Consider the following 15,634-nt stretch of genomic DNA (forward strand, 5'->3'; position numbering starts at 1 on the left):
TGTCTTCCTAAGTAGCAATATGCTGAAAACCTCTGTTTCAGGGTCAAGACAGAGTCAGAGGCCATGGATGCCGGAAATGGATTTGTCTCTTTTCTTCTGTCTTTGTCCGGGACTGTACCTACTGCCTCATCTCGATTTACAGGGAAAACCTGGGAAACCTACCCAAACAAGTGTGTTTTGGTTCCTGCAGGCAGAATACGGAAAATATTGCAGTTATTTTGGGTGACGAAACTCAACTTCGTGGAGCCACTTTCCACCTCAAGGTGAATTTTGTTTAGAAAAAATTAAACATAGAGTTATCAATGACCTAACACGTTCATTTGGGATTTTCTGGCATGGAGGGCTGTGGCATCTGATCCGAAGGTCCGACTGTGGACCACATTTCCCAAAGGCCAAGGGGCAGAGACACGCAGCTTCTCTGTTTCCAGTAAAAAAAGACTCCATTTCCCAGCAGGCAGCGGGCAGGAGGGGCGCGGCTCCAGGCGTTTGTGAGCAGGCAGTTGGCCAGCCTGGGCTCCGCCCCCACGGGGGCCGTCCTGTTGGCCACGCCTCCCAACACGCTGTGCTCCCGAGCTGGCACAGCCTCTCCGCTCACACTGCTCCTCGCGCTCCTGCCGTCTCCCAACTCAGGGCGGCTCGACTGCCCCGCCCCTCTGTGGCCACGCCCCCTGCTCGCCACGCCCCCCTCGCCCCGCCTCCCCGCTCTGCCTGTCACTCAGACTTACGCTCTCTGGCCTTCCCCAGTGAGGCTGCAGGCTGCAGCCCCGGCTCCTCTGTCTCCGCGCCTCCCCGCTCGCCACGCCTCCTCACTCGCTCCGCCCCCCGCCCCTGAGCCAATGGGGAAGCCCCAGACATCCGCGTCAGGCTTGGCGGTGCCAGCGTGTGGAGCCGGTGAAAGGGGCTGCAGGTTCAGACCGGCGTGAGGGGCGTGCCTGACGCGGAGAGCCGGCAAGCTGGGGCCTCGCGGGCGTCCGCGACGATCCGGTTCCCCTCAGCCCAGTGCGCGCGGGGCTGTCCCGGCCAGGCCTCGTCCCTCCTGGGCGGGGGCGGCCGGTCCAACGCGCGCCGCGTCGGGCGCTCGGCCGGCGGAGGACGGTCTGTGCCGCCCTGGCCCGCAACGCCGGGGTCCGGGCGTCGCTTCCGCGGGGAGCCCGGGCGGGAGCGCTTTGACGGGGCTCCGCGGAGACGAGGAGGCCCTCGGAGGACGGCGGGCAGGGCCGCAGCGGGGCGGGAGGGCCGCTCCGAGGGGAGACGCGCCCTGAGCCCGGGCACGGGTCCCGGACAGCCTTCCGGGCGGCGGCGCGGCCTTGGCCCGCCATGTCCGCTGAGGCTTGCGGGGCGCTGTCCTCGAGGGCCGGGGCGCGGGGCTCGCGGGCTGCACAGGGCTCCTCGGGGCCTCCGTCCCCTCCGTCCCCTCCGTCCCCGCTCCCCAGCGATGGCGGGGCTGTCCTGGCGGCTGTCTGAGGCTCAGAGAGGCAGCCTGCTGAGCTCCCCGCTCTCAGGGGCTCGAGGGAGGGACAGCCGGCTGAGTCCGGGCGGAGGGAGTGGGAGGCCGCCTGCTTCTCTACCTGCCTCCCCGCGACTCACCTGGTTGTGTCTCGCCTGGTGTGGACGCCTCCCGTCTCCCCACAGCTCCCTGTCCTGGAACGACCTGGACGCCCTGCTTTGCTGTGGGAGGGCGGTGGGTTGGGGGACGGTCGAAGAGCCTCCTGAGTTCTTGTTCTTGTTCTCTGTTTTACTGGGATCGCCTGTCGAGGCTGAAATTTGCAAGCGTTGGAGGAAACACAGGGCAGCATTTCTTTGTAGGAGTTCAGAGCGACAGCCACTTGCTTTTGAGGCCATGCTGAGCAGGATGGTTTGGGGAAGGATTTGGTCTATGATCATAAAGCAGTTGCAGAGGGAAGCAGAGGTATTTCCTGTCACCATTGGGTCCTGCTGGTGTTTATGCTGTTGCAACTGGCGTGTCGTGATTGGCATTAAGTTTCTGGGTAGATAAGGCGATGTTCCTCTGCTCCCTGGAGAAGGGAAGGTGTCTCGGGAGGTCGCTTAAAGGCTTTCTCTGCAGAAGGGGCCGCAGGTGGTGTTCTCTGCCTCCTGACGGTGCCGCTCAGATTCTGGGTCGGCACAGTGACCAAACTTTTGGACTTAACAACAGGTCACCATGTGAAGCACTCCTGTCACTTCAGCGCTAGCATCTGCGTGAACAATCTGCACGGATATTTACAGGGTAACGGCTTGCTGTTGTGTTCAGTGCTGCAGCAGTTGTTAAGCTGATGAGATGATGCAGGGCTGTGTCAAGCGTAGAACCTCGCTGACAGCAAGTGAGAAAGGGCCCAGGAGGGGCCATCTGACCTTTGTAGAGGCGTGACTTCCAACGCGATGACTCGTCCACGGAGGAAGGTGGATCGGTGCTCTCAGGCTGTTCTGTGATGACATCTAGGTGAGCACAGCATTTTCACAAGTGCTGAGGGGACGTGTGATGGTGTGAGGGAGCCTTTTTATTGGTAGTTACTTTGGGGGCATCACTAGGGAAAATAAGTTAGAGAGAATGTAGTGACACCAAGCCCTGCCGGTACAGACTGATTCTGGAAGGAAACTCAGGAATCAAACTTCTTTCTCTGTTCTGTCTTTTCCAGTGTCTGTGCTTAATCACGGGGCCTTCATTCCTCAATAGTATTTCCGTCTTTCATGGTTTATTCTTTGTCTCCCATTTTGGGAATGTCTGTTTATCCTCCTTCAATAGTTTGTTTTTACAGTCATTAAAAAAATCTTTTTTTTCCCAGCAATTGATGTATGGTAGGCACTAAATCTTATTCTGGATATTAAGTAATGACTAAGACACTGTTTATTCTCACAAGGCACTCATTGGCTAAACATGATGGGAGATGTAAAAAAACTGTAATATCCAGAGGTGACATTGAACTCTGGTGAAGTCTATCCAAAGAAGTTGACTCTTCAGTGAGAGTCTAGTGAAAGCTTCACAGACAAGCTTGTGACTGCGCTCAGCCTTGAACAAGGTGTTGGAATCCTCCCAGGTGATCGAGAGGTGGGAGCACTCCAGGATGAGCCGGGAGAGGAGGACATTTAGGGGGTAATTAGACTGGAAGGTGTGTGTATAAAATTGCAATACGACATTGTAATTGTGATGCAGATTATTCCTATCTGACCAATCCTGCATAGCAGAGGGTGGGAAATGAGCCTGGTCAGAGAGAACACAGTCAGGTTAAGAAAGAGCCTTATATTTTGGCTACAGGATTGTGGTTTGATTCTGAAATTAGTGGATGGTAAGTGCAGGTTTCATGTGAGGGGACAGCCGTGATCAGGTCTGCTCTGTGGAAAAGTCACCCAGGTCAATGTGAGGAACAGACTGTTGCTGCTTTCAAAGTGTAAGAGAGACTGAGGGACGGAAACAGCACGGGAACCCTGGGAGTGGAAGGAGAGGAGCGGGTCTCTGAGGGGTGAAAAATAACGTATCCCAAAATTCCGATTAATTTTTCCATTAAGTAGTGAATTTTTACTAGAAACAATGCCAGAAATGTTATATTCATTATTTAAATCTCCCAGAAACTATGAATTTGGTATCATTATCCTGTTTCATGAAGAATGTGACTGTAGTGACAGTGCTTGTGCAGGGCACATAATGGAGTCTGGAGACATGTTCAGAACTCATGGTTTCCAGGTATTTTGCATTTCGCTAGTACTCTGATTTTTAATTCACTTTATTTTTTGAACAGTTGTACAGTTAGAAAAACTTGCTGTGATAGTACAGAGAGTTTCCCTCAGCTCCGTTCGCAGTTTCTACTCTTATGAACACATCCTGTCTGTTATCCTACACTACATTTAGTCCTTTCTGCCTAGCCTCCCCTGGCTGTGACAGGTTCTTGGGCTTTCCTTGTTCTTGAAGAACTTGGTAGTTTTAGGGAGTAATGGTCAGGTGTTTCGTAAAATGTTCTCCAACAGAATTTGTCTGTTTTATTTTCATGATTAGATTGGGATTATGGATTTGGGGCAAGAAGATCAGAGAGGTAAATTGCCATTTTCATCTCATCATTTCAAGGGTCCATGCTCTCCCTGTGACTTCCCCCCACTGATGTTAATGTTGGTCACCTGGCTGAGGCAGCGTTTGTCAGATGTCTCCCCTGCGCACTCTGTCCCCTCTGTCCACACCGTGCCCTTTGTAGGGACTTTTGTCTGTGCAGCCCACGCCTAAGAAGCGGAGAGTTAGCCTCAACCTCCTTTAGAGCAGAATGTCCGAATGAATCATTGGTATTCTCCCGCACAGGAGATTTGTGTCTTTTCATTTCCTTATTATTCAGTTATTTACATTGGTACAGTATTGATATTCATACATTCTCCGGATTATAATCCAACAACTTTATTTATTTTGTTGCTCAGGTTGTTCCAGCTTTGGCGATTGAGAGCTCCTTCAGTTAGCCGATGTGTCCCTTTGGCGTCCCCCCAGCATTCTTGGCTTTTTTTGAGTAGCATTTCATGACTTTCTTATGTTGAATGACACTTTAGTCTCATTTTCTTACATTTCCTTCCCGAATCCTAGAATTGGAAACCCTGTTTCCTTTTGTTGGACTGTGGTATTAGAATTAAGACCTGGGTACCAGGTGTGTTTGCAGCTGTCAGGGCATTAGGTTCTTTCAGCGGACATAGCAGGGAAATATATCTGTGTGTAGTAGCCTGTGTGTATTCAAACACCTATAAATCTATCTATACACAGCCTTCTGTGTCTATGTTCAGCTAAAGTAAGTTCACACTGATGTCTCCAACTCTATCACCACGTGGATCATTCTAGCCTCTTCTCCTTGCTTATCTGTAAACTCCTACTCCAAATAATAACCTTGTGCCCACTGTTCACTGTCCATTTACTTATCTGCTCATTTTCAGTCCACATGGATAGAAGTATCAGCATTGTTAACAATACCCCCCGGGTCACAACTTTATCAGCTACAATACAGTGCGTCTGCACAGTTTCTTTCATCTTCAGTTTTACAGACTCGACTCACTTCCCAAATTACATATTTCTGCACCTTTTTACCCACTCCCTTCATTCAGACTGTTTCATACATTTGTAATACAGTTAGATTTTTTCCACAGTTTTCATTCACTTCGGGAATTTTCTTGGACACATACGTGGCTTTTTGCTTGCACACATTGTTTCACTCTCTGTGCTGTAAAATTCAGAGTTTTGATAACTATCTAAGGTTTTGTCCATATTTACAGTATTATGCAGAAGAGTTTCACTGCACTAAAAAATCCCTTGTGCTTTATCCATTCGACTCTCCTTCCTCTTCCATGAAGACCGTGCTACTACTGACATTTTATTGTCTCTATACATTTGCCATTCTAGAATGACATAAAATTGGTGTTCTACAATAGCCTCTTCAGATCGCTTCTTTCACTTAGAAATAAGCGTTAAAATTCATTCATGTCTTTTTGTGACTTAATGCTTTGTTTCCTTTTATCACTAAATAATAATAATCCATTTTATAGCCGTACCCCGGTTCTTCCTCCACTCACCTATTGAAGAACATCTTGGTCATTTCCGGTGCTTAGAAAGTATAAATAAAGCTACTATCTATATTAGCCCACAGGTGTTTTGTAAACCTATTTCCAAATTACTTGGGTAAATACCTAAGAATGCAGTTGCTGGATTGTGTGGTAAGACTATGCTCATCTTTGTAAGAAACTGCCAAGTTTCTTCTGATATGGCTGTACCATTTTGCTTTCCAGATCGCAATGAATGAGAGTTTGCTTTGCCCCACATCCTCACGTGCAGTTGGTATTGTCAGTTTCCTGCATTTATCAGTTCTAACAGGTGTGTAGAAGTGTCTCATTGAGGTTTTATTTGAAATTCCCGAATGACCTGTGGTGGTGGTTGTCTGTCCTCAGGCTCGTTTGCCATCTGTATGTCTTCTTTGGTGAGGGATATATTCAGGTCTTTTGCCCATTTTTCAATAAGGTTGTTTATTTTTTTGTTGTGGTTGACTTTTTTTTTTTGAAGATTTTATTTTTTCCTTTTTCTCCGCAAAGCCCCCCAGCACATAGTTGCATATTTCTCATTGTGGGTTCTTCTAGTTGTGGCACGTGGGACGCTGCCTCAGCGTGGCTTGATGAGCAGTGCCATGTCCGCACCCAGGATTCGAACCAACGAAACACTGGGACGCCTGCAGCAGAGCGCGCGGACCTAACCACTCGGCCACGGGGCCAGCCCCCTGTTGTGGTTGACTTTTAAGAATTCTTTACATATATCTTGGACATATTTTCTTTATCATATATCTGTTTTGCGAATATCGTCTGCCAGTCTGTAATTTGTCCTTTGACTCATCGATTTTGCCTTCCACAAAGCAGGAGTTTTTAATTTAATAAAGTCTAACTTGGGGCCGGCCCGCTGGCACAGTGGTGAAGTTCACGCACTCCACTTCGGCAGCCTGGGGTTCACAGGTTCGGATCCTGGGTGTAGACCTACACACAGCTTGTCAAGCCATGCCATGACAGCATCCCACAGGCCAAATAGAGGAAAATCGGCACAGATGTTAGCTCAGGGTCAACCTTCCTTACCAAAATAATAAATAAAGTCTAACATCAGTTTTTTTTCATAGATTACATTTTCAGTTTGTATCTTAATAACATAATTCCAGATTCGAGTCCACTTAGAGTTTGTTGCATAATCTTTTTAGAAGTTGTATTGTTTTGCATTACATTTAGGTCTCTGTTCCATTTTCTAAAAGTTTGTGAAAGTGTAAATTCTATATCTATGTTCATTTTTGTAAGAGCTTTAATGAGGTGCAATTGATAGAAAAAGAACCTGACATATCTAATATGTACTATCTGATGACTTGCCCCCCCATATCAACTGACAGATATGTATAAATTTCTCCTTTAGCTTGTGACAGGGTGGATCACATTGATTTGATTTTGGAATGCTGATACAACCTTGCATACCTGAATAAATTTCCTCTTTGTCCTGGTGTATGATTGTTTTACATTGTTGGCTTCAGTTTTCTAATATTTGTAGAAGACGATAACTGCTCATTTCTGAGACTTGCTGTTCTCAAGTTTTCCCTAATTTTAAACTCTAGTTTTGCTTTTAGGGTACTGCTGGCCTCATAAGATGAGTTGGAAAGTGTTGTCTCTGGTGATATTTTCTGGAACAGATTGTTGGGAGCACTGGGTTTCTGGAGGGAGACCTGGCTGAGGCCCTAAAAGCTGCATCCCACAGCTTTCCCCTTGGATAGACAACAAGCAGGAAATGGTATTGGGAGTCAGGGACCAGAAGCCCAGGGGGATCCAGTCTAGGTCAGAGGTGAACAGGGAGCCCCTAGTGGGCCCGAGAAGGAAGAGTCCTGCCTGCCCATGGTCCATGTCCACAGGACCTTCCTCCCCATGCCCCTCCTCTTGGCCCCTGGCAGCCACCCTTCCACTTTCCATCTCCGTGAATTTGATGGCTCTGTGTCAGATACCTCATATGAGTGGAACCATGCAGAGTTTGTCCTTTTGTGTCTGGCTGTTTCACTCCGCATGACGTCCTCAAGGTTCATCCATGTTGGAGCGTGTGTCAGCGTTCCCTTCCTTTTTAAGGAGGAATAACTTTTTATGACATGCGTATGCCACATTTTGTTTATCCGTGTCCCTGTCGTGTTTGAGTTGCTTCCACCTCTTGCCTACTGTGAATAATGCTGCTGTGAACGTGGGTGGACAAAAGTCTCTTCAGTTCTTTTAAATTTATACCCAGAAGTGGAATTGCTGGATCATAGGGTATCCTATTTTTGATTTTTGAGGAACTGCCAACAGCTTTCCACAGCGGATGCTCCATTTTACATTCCCACCCGCAATGTGCAAGGGTGCCAGTTTCTGCACGTCCTTCCCACCGTGTGTGTCTCTGTGTTGACAGCAGCTGTCTCCGCGGTGGGGGCGGTGCCTCCAGGTGTTTGAAGCACACCGGATTTGATACAGCAACAGATATTTACAAAGTCACAGAGGGACCCTCGGCTGGGCCTCCTGGGCTGCCTCCCGGAGCTCTGAAGAGCCGGCCTGCAGGGCGGGAGGTCACTGCCCGCTCCACACAGCCGGCTGGTTGGGGCACAGCTCCCCCTGCTGCCGGGAGCTGGGATCAGGGCCTGTCCCACAGCGCAGCAGCCCAAGATCAGACATTGGGATGCCGCTGCAGAAAACCCCACATCCCAGTGGCCCTGTTGGACAGTGGAACACAGCCCAAAGCAGCACGGAGATGCCCCGCCTTCACCTCCCTCAGCGTGTTTCCTGATGGCCCCTCCCCCACACCCAGAGCCAGCTGCACGGGAGCCTGCCCAGTGTAGTCTTTTGGCTTTCCAGCCTCTGCATTTGAAGAGGTGGGAATGGATGCCGAGGGCCACGCACCATGCCGGTTCAGCAGGGGCTCAGGACCCAGTACCCTTGATATCCCCAAGAAATGTGGTGCCAGGAAGTGGCACCCCTTCAGCCATACCTGCCTGCAGGCTCCCTCCTGCCAAAGGCCTTTGCAGGTGTCATTCCCTCCTTCTCGATGGTTCCTCCCTACTCCCTCTGCCTCCTTGTATCAAGTTAACTTCTACTCAGCTAAAAATGTCACGTTCTCATAGCACCTTTGTTCATAGTAGATGAAAATTAGAACACCACAAATAGCCATCAACTGAGCATATCAACTTGTGTATTCATGCAATGGAAGATTGTACAGCAATGAAAAAGAATGGCTTCTCCTCACGTGCAACAACATACACAAACCTCACAGATGTAATTGTTGAGGGGAGAGGCCAGGCACAAAAGAGCACGTTCTGTGTGATTCCATCGTGTGAAGCTCAAAAAAAGGCAAAGTTAATCGATGGCAAAAGGGCTGAGCAGAGTGGTTCCTTTAGAGGGAGGTGTTGGCTAAGAGGGGCCCAGGGAGCCTTCAGGGGCTGTGAAGGCTCTACGTCTTGGTCAGGGTGGGGATCGCCCCTGTATACACATCAGTAGAAGTTCACCCAGTTGTGTACTTAAAATGGGCCTACTTTGTACAATAAAAAAGTAAAAATAAGCAAGTTCTTTTCTCTGGGAAGCCTTTTTCCCAGACTAGAATGAATGCCCCCCCCATGAGCTGTCGGCCTTCTGTGCAGCCCTCCTTCAGGGCTCTGGCCACCGCAGTGACAGTTGGTGCTAGTGGTCTGCTCCCCTGCTAGGCCATGAGCTCCACATGGAGGTCTCTCTGTGTTCCCATGCTTGTCTCTAAGGTCCCCCTATAAGGACCCACTAAGGTCACAGGACAAGCCTGCTCTCTGCCACCCACCTTGTGGGCCTCGTGCTTACAACGTGAGTTCTAAACCCAGAGCCGGGAGAGAACAACCACATCTGTGACTGATGGAACCCGGCGGCCCCGCTGAGCCGAGAAGCCAGGAAAGGTGGGTTTCCAAGACAGAACCACCTATGCCTGTCACTCTTTTTCCTGAAAATGTCCCACGTTCAAATACCTTTTCCAAAAAAAGACAGACTCTTTTCGCCTTGGAAACTCAGCACTTGTGATCCCTAAAATCCTGCACCCGTAATATTTCTGTAACTGTATTCACGTGACACGTGAATGCTGTCAAAGCTGCCTGGTGCGTTTAGAGGCAGAGAACGTATGTGTGTCGAGGGGCAGTAGGAGGAAGAGGTGATGAACTGGTGTGCCCGATCTGTCTGCAGCTCGGCGGTCTAAGAAAAGCTGAGGGATGGACAGCGACAGCTCAGGGGTCACATGGCCTGGGCCTCGGCCCTCCCATGTGAACAGGATTTTCACTACCTCCTAGATGGCAAAGCCAGGCCAGTGCAGAGGTAGATGTTGGCTCAGTATAGAGACAAGCTTTCAGATGATTAGAGCTGTGACCTCGAGAGGTGGTGAGCGCCCTGTCCCTGGAGGTAGGCAAGCAGAGACTAAAAGACCATTCGTGAGGGATACTGTGAGACAGGCAGAGAGTGTCGAGGGGCAGTAGGAAGTCCTCTTGGAGGATCTCAGATGCCCAGGAGTCTGGTGTCTCCATCCTTTTGAAACACTTTGTCCTCACTGAGGTCACGATGCTTGCCAGGCCCTCTGCGACTGGATACAGAGTCTTGGAAGGTGGGAGCGGGAAGGGGCCTGCAAAAGTGTGGCTTCCCACCTCAGATGGCAAGAGCAGCACAAACTGCACCAGTGGTTGCCTCTCGTTGCGCTGTCCCTGGGTGCCTGGTGTGGAGGGAGGACTACACGTCACCTCCTCTCAAAGGGCGGCATCAGAGAGTTGTGCTTAAGAACCTGGTTCTGGAGCCCGGCTGTCTGGGTCCCACTCTTGACTTGGGGAGTGGGGTCTCAGGGTCAGACCCTGCAACAACGGTTCCAGGGCAAGTACTTGATCTGGGAGGTACTGTCAGGGGAGCAGGCTGTGGGGCCGGGGAGGGAAGGAGCCAGTAAAGGGTGTGTGATCGAGGGTGACACCTTGCCGAGCCCTGGGAGACAGCGTGGAGCAGGTCCCAGAGTCTGCTCAAGGGAGGAGCAGAGCAGGGGGACTCGTCCACACCTTGTGGGCTGAGAACTGCTTCTGGGACACTCACTCCCCAGACCCCCGGCTGTTTTAGCCCACCTGCTCCTGCAGCTGTAAAGAGCCCTGAGGTGCAGTCACAGGTGTCCCTGGCCTTTGGCATGAAAAGATGGATCCTGGAGAGAGGTGTGGCAGGGCAGCGCCCGTGGCCGCTGCAGCCACTTAGGAGCTGTGTGGCCTCAGGAGTAGCTCTGCCTCTCGGTGCATCTGCGTCCTCACTTGTCAGGAGCCTACCTGACTTCAGTGAAGGTAGAGGGCTCTGAGCTGCCTGACGCATTGTCAAGCATGCGGGGGTCCCGGATCCATGAGGGTGTCCTGTTCTGTCCCCTTTCACAGAGGAGGAAGGCAAGGACAGAGTGGCTGGGCCTTAAGCACACCGCAACACAGCACGAGGGGCAGAGATGGGCCCATCTGACGGGGGGCCCACACCCGCAGGACTCCCTGTCCAGTGCTCTCCTGGGGGTGGATAAAAGCAGCCACGTTCTCCAGGAGCACTTCCTCTGGCTCCCTATTGCCCTCTGCCCCTGAGCGGGTGTTGCCGGCAGTGACTGCAGCATTGATCCATCCTTGGCAGCGCCCCCCCGCCTCCGCCCCGAGTCCCTCTGAAACCTTTTTAGCACCACTCTGTGGCAGGTGGCAGCTCGAGGATCCCCAGGGCACGGGCCCAGCAGCATTCAGCAGGAGGAGCCAGAAGACGAAGAGACCTCCAGGGCCCCACCCACCCAGCCCACCCCAGCGCGGAGAGAGTCCGGGCTGCTGGAGAGCACGCTCTGCCTGTGCTGTGACTGTCCCACCCATGCGGGCGCTGGGCTGCTGTTGGTGTCCTCTGTGCCTGGATGTCGCCTAGAACGCCTGGAATCAGACTCCCTGAGCCCCTGTCCCTCGGCACCGAGGAGGCAGGTCCTGCAGAACAGACACGGCTCCCAAGCTGCTCACTCGAGGGCCCCTCGCTCAGCCACCTTTCTCAGCCCTCACTGTGTGTGCCCTGCCCTGTGCCCCCAACACGCAGCATGGGGTGCACAGGCTGTGCAGCCAGCAGGGCCCGAAAGCCCCCTGGGCCACCAGCCTGGGGATCGACTGAGCAAAGGGGTGGGTTGGGGATGACGTGGGAAAATGCATGGGAGGTGCTTCCTCAGCAAGATGTCCAGCCGCGCAGGCCCTGGAGAAGCCTTACCTGACAGTCTGACCCTCATGAATGCCAGCAAGGCCAAAGCCAGCAGCCTGTGCGGCCGCCTGAGGCAGGAGAGCTCCGCTCTGAGGGACCGGGCCCAGGGCCGGGAGGTTTGATAGGGGCGCTGTGAGCCTTACCCAAGGCCAGGGAGGAGGAGCCCTCCTTCCAGACAGTTCCGTCAGCCGTGGGAGTGATGGTCATCATCATCACCATCATCATCATCAAGCCCGCGGACTGCTTACTGGTGCCGGCCCCACTTTGATAACTCATTGAGTCCTCCCAGCCCCTCTATGATGCCTCCTCTCGTTTTATAGGTAAGGAAACAGAGGCCCAGAGAGGTTCATTAACCTACCCAAGGTCACACAGCCAGCGAGTGGTAAAACCCCAGTAAAGCTGGGGTTTGTGAGGGCTCCAAGCTTTGTGTGCCTGTGCATAGGCCGTCTGCCCCCTGAGTCCCCCCTCCACTGGGACAGGACCCACAAGCTCTCCAAGTCCTCTCCCAGTGGCACCTTCTGGAACTGCAGGCTATGTCAGTTGAGTCATGTCCGTCACTCCAAGGACAAGCTTGTCCCGGCCGGGTTAATGCTCCAGCTCATCTGCTGACCTCCCTCATTGGGCCTCGTCACCCACCTTCCCGTGAGCCCAGTCCTCAGGAGGCCCCAAGTTGACACACCACATGCCCTGATTGCGTCTGAGATTGTCTGCTTCCTGGTGCCAGCACAGAGGAAAATGAACAGATGAGTCTGACACTCAGCCTGGGAGAGGATGATGCCCAGGAGCAGCGGGGGTGGGCAGCCTCATCCGGAGGGCAGGGGCCTCTGGGGTGGGCAGCCCCTACGTGGAGGGCAGGGGCCCCTGGGGCGGGCAGCCTCATCAGGAGGGCAGGGGTCCCTGGGGCGGGCAGCCCCCATCTGGAGGGCAGGGGCTTGGGCTTTGTATACAGTAGGCATTCAGCAAATGCCTGTCGATTTATTGAATAAGCAAGGAAGGAATGTAAGCTTTGGCAGGAACATGGGCCTTTGGTGACACTTAGGCCTGGGTTAGAATCCCAACTCTGACACTTGAACAGTTCTCTTACTTTCCTTCCCTGAGCCTCCGTTTCCCCACCTGGCCTCTCAGGGGCGTTGTGGCTGTAAATGAGGTACATGATGCAGTGGATGCCGTTGGTGCTCAGCCCACATCTCCCTGGGGCTCTTCCATCACGTCTGCACACCCGGCCCCAGATACCACGTGCTTACTCCCTGCAGCCCTCCCCCCTGCACCCCTCCTCACGGGGCGCCCGGGGGCTCCTGGAGCAGAGCCGGGAGTGCCTACAAATGCCCCCTTCCTCCACCCCCACTCCAGGCCCTCAACTAAGGACCGACAAGTGCAGAAGTCTGAGAGGCCAGCTCCTGTCTCAGCTCCCTCTGAGGTGGAGCTGATGCCCTGAGCTTCCTGCAGCGTCAGGCTGAGGCCGGGCTTCTCCTGTACAAACCCCTGGCACACAAATGCTTGTCTCAAGGCTGCTTCCAGAATCAGCTGGGCTCGTGTGTGGCTCTCCCCTGGAGCTTGAGCCCTGCCGACATTGCCATGGGAGAGGGCCTTCCTCGTCTCCCAGAGCCCTGCCCTTAATAGGCTCTGATGAGGACCTGCTGTTCTTAAGGAGGAGCCTGTACCCCCTTCCCAAGGGCACACCGCAGGGCTCTCATGAAGGAGGAATGTCAGCAGAGTCCCTGTTGAAAGCATCTCATTTCAGAAATCCAGCTTACTTGCTTTTAGAAATTGCTAGCATTAGAGAGTTCCTTGTCCCTCACAAAATAAGGGAGAAGAAAACTAGGGCTGGATGCTGAACGAGAGCCTGCTCATTGCCTACCCAACATCCAGTCTCCTCTTCTTGCAAGATGACCAGGTGAGCAGCTAAGAGACTACAGTTCCCACTTCCCTGGTAAATAAGGATGGCTAAGGATACAGAAGTAGGTGTTCTTGGGCTGGACTTCCAGAAAAGCTCCAAAAAAGCTTGTGTGTGCCCTCTTTATCTTCTTTCTTTTTCTTCCTGCCTGGAATATATACGTGATGGCTGACACTGTAGAGGCCATTTTGTGACCTTGAGGATGGAGCCAAACTCTAAATCTGGCAGAAGGGAAGGACAGAGGATTGTGGGTTCCTAATGATGCTCTAGAACCACCATCCTGGTCCTGGGAGCCCCTGCCTTCTGTGACCTGTGAAAACAAACCTTCTGTCTCAGCCACGATTTTCCAGCGCTCTGCTGCTTGCAGCTGGATATAATTCCTAACTAACACAGATGTCACCACAGGTCCACAGTTCTGGTCCTAAGTGAGACGACGGGATTCTCTCCTCCCAGCCCCTCTCTCAACAGGGCCACTTGGTCCTGCTCACAGAGACTCAGCTACAGGAGCAGGTGACCGCTTGACATCACTGAGGAAGCCACACGAGCTCTGGGACCCAGGCCCACTTCAGACAATGGGAGAATTCCACCTTTTGGCATAGGGCCAGAGTGGGGACAGGTGACACCGGGGTAGTTTGTGGTACTGCACAGAATAGGGAGAAATGACGGTGAAACACTTGGTCTCATTTCTCCCTCTGTGGATCCTACAGTCTCGTTATAGTAACAAAGAACCAAAGTGCCAAAGCAGCACTATTCCTAACAGTGGGAGAAAACGGGAAACAACCACACGCCCACGTGCCGTGAAATGGGCAAGTGCGTTGTGCCGCATCCCCCGATGAAGTCCTCTCCAGCGATGGAAGTGAACCGTCTCCCGGTGCACAGCAACACAGATCGCTCTCCAGGCGTAACGTCCAGCAGAAGTCAGACGTGAAAGAGCATCCACTGTGCGACTTCATTTTGAAGCAAAGTTCAAAACCGGGCAAAACTCACCTGTGGGTGGACAGTCGGACAACCATCACCCTCGGGAAAGGCAGGGATGGGGTGAAGGGTGCTCTGGGGCGTGGTCATTTTCTGTTTCTTATGTGGGCTGTAGTCACACAAGTTGTTCGCTTTTCAACATTCATTGAGCTATATAATTAGGATTTGCACACATTTCTGTGTGAGTCTTGAACTTAAGACAGTGCTGTCAGCACCTGGAGGGGGCGCTACTCCTCCCTTTGGCAGATCGTGGAGCTCAGCACAGGACGAGTCCTCGAGAAGTGTATTGTGATGAGCGTGGGAAGTTCAACGGAAGTGCTGGGTGCCCCCTCGCATTTGGGTTGGCTTTGAGAAGAGGATTTAACTGAAAAGAATGACCTTTGCTGTGGGTACTTGAGCTGCTGTGGCAGGTAAGGGGGCGTGTATATGGCATATGTCTAGCCAGGCAGCCTAAACCCGTCCGCAGACCCACATAAGGAGGCCCTTCCCAGCTGTCCGCTTGAAAGGCTCGCTGTCTCTGTCAGGGGCCTGGAGCAGAGCAGGAGGCCACGTCTGCCGTGCAGCAGGCGCAGGGCGAGGACTGCGCACACCGTCTCACCTTAGAGGAAAACGCTGTAAGCTAGTTGTTATCGTCACTGTCAGAGTGTTAACCAGGGTTCTTTGGTTGCACGTGGAGAACATTGACTCCAACTGGCTTAATGAGAGAGGGAGCCCAAAGAGGGAAGGAGGAAGGGAGAGAGAGAGAGGGAAGGAGTGGGGAGAGAGATTTGGTGGTTCAGTGTCTTAGTTTGGACACCCATCATGGGCGCACATTTGAGTGGTCCCAGAAAGCGCTGTGTGGATGTAGGGCAGTGAGAGAGGAAGAAGAGGGGCCGTGCAGGGTGCACTACTGAGTGGTGACCACTGGGGAGTTCCAGGAGTCCCAGAACACATCTCAGGATGTGCCTGACAGCAAGGGAGCCGGGCGGCCCTCACTCAGCAGCTCGTGTCCCTCGGTGGTGGAGGGTCACCCTGAGGCACTAACTTTCTGGCCTGCCTCACACATGC

General features: G+C 52.6%; 1 long non-coding RNA gene across 1 annotated transcript; it reads left to right on the plus strand.

The window, feature by feature from the left end:
* The first annotated feature begins 728 nt into the window (after positions 1 to 728).
* On the plus strand, positions 729 to 9,047 carry LOC138922946 (uncharacterized). The gene is made up of 2 exons (XR_011436082.1): positions 729 to 2,440; positions 5,743 to 9,047. It is a non-coding gene; the product is annotated as an uncharacterized lncRNA (long non-coding RNA).
* The last annotated feature ends 6,587 nt before the right edge of the window (positions 9,048 to 15,634 follow it).

The sequence above is a fragment of the Equus caballus genome, unplaced genomic scaffold (assembly GCF_041296265.1).
Source record: "Equus caballus isolate H_3958 breed thoroughbred unplaced genomic scaffold, TB-T2T haplotype2-0000437, whole genome shotgun sequence".
In the NCBI taxonomy this organism is placed as follows: Eukaryota; Metazoa; Chordata; class Mammalia; order Perissodactyla; family Equidae; genus Equus; species Equus caballus.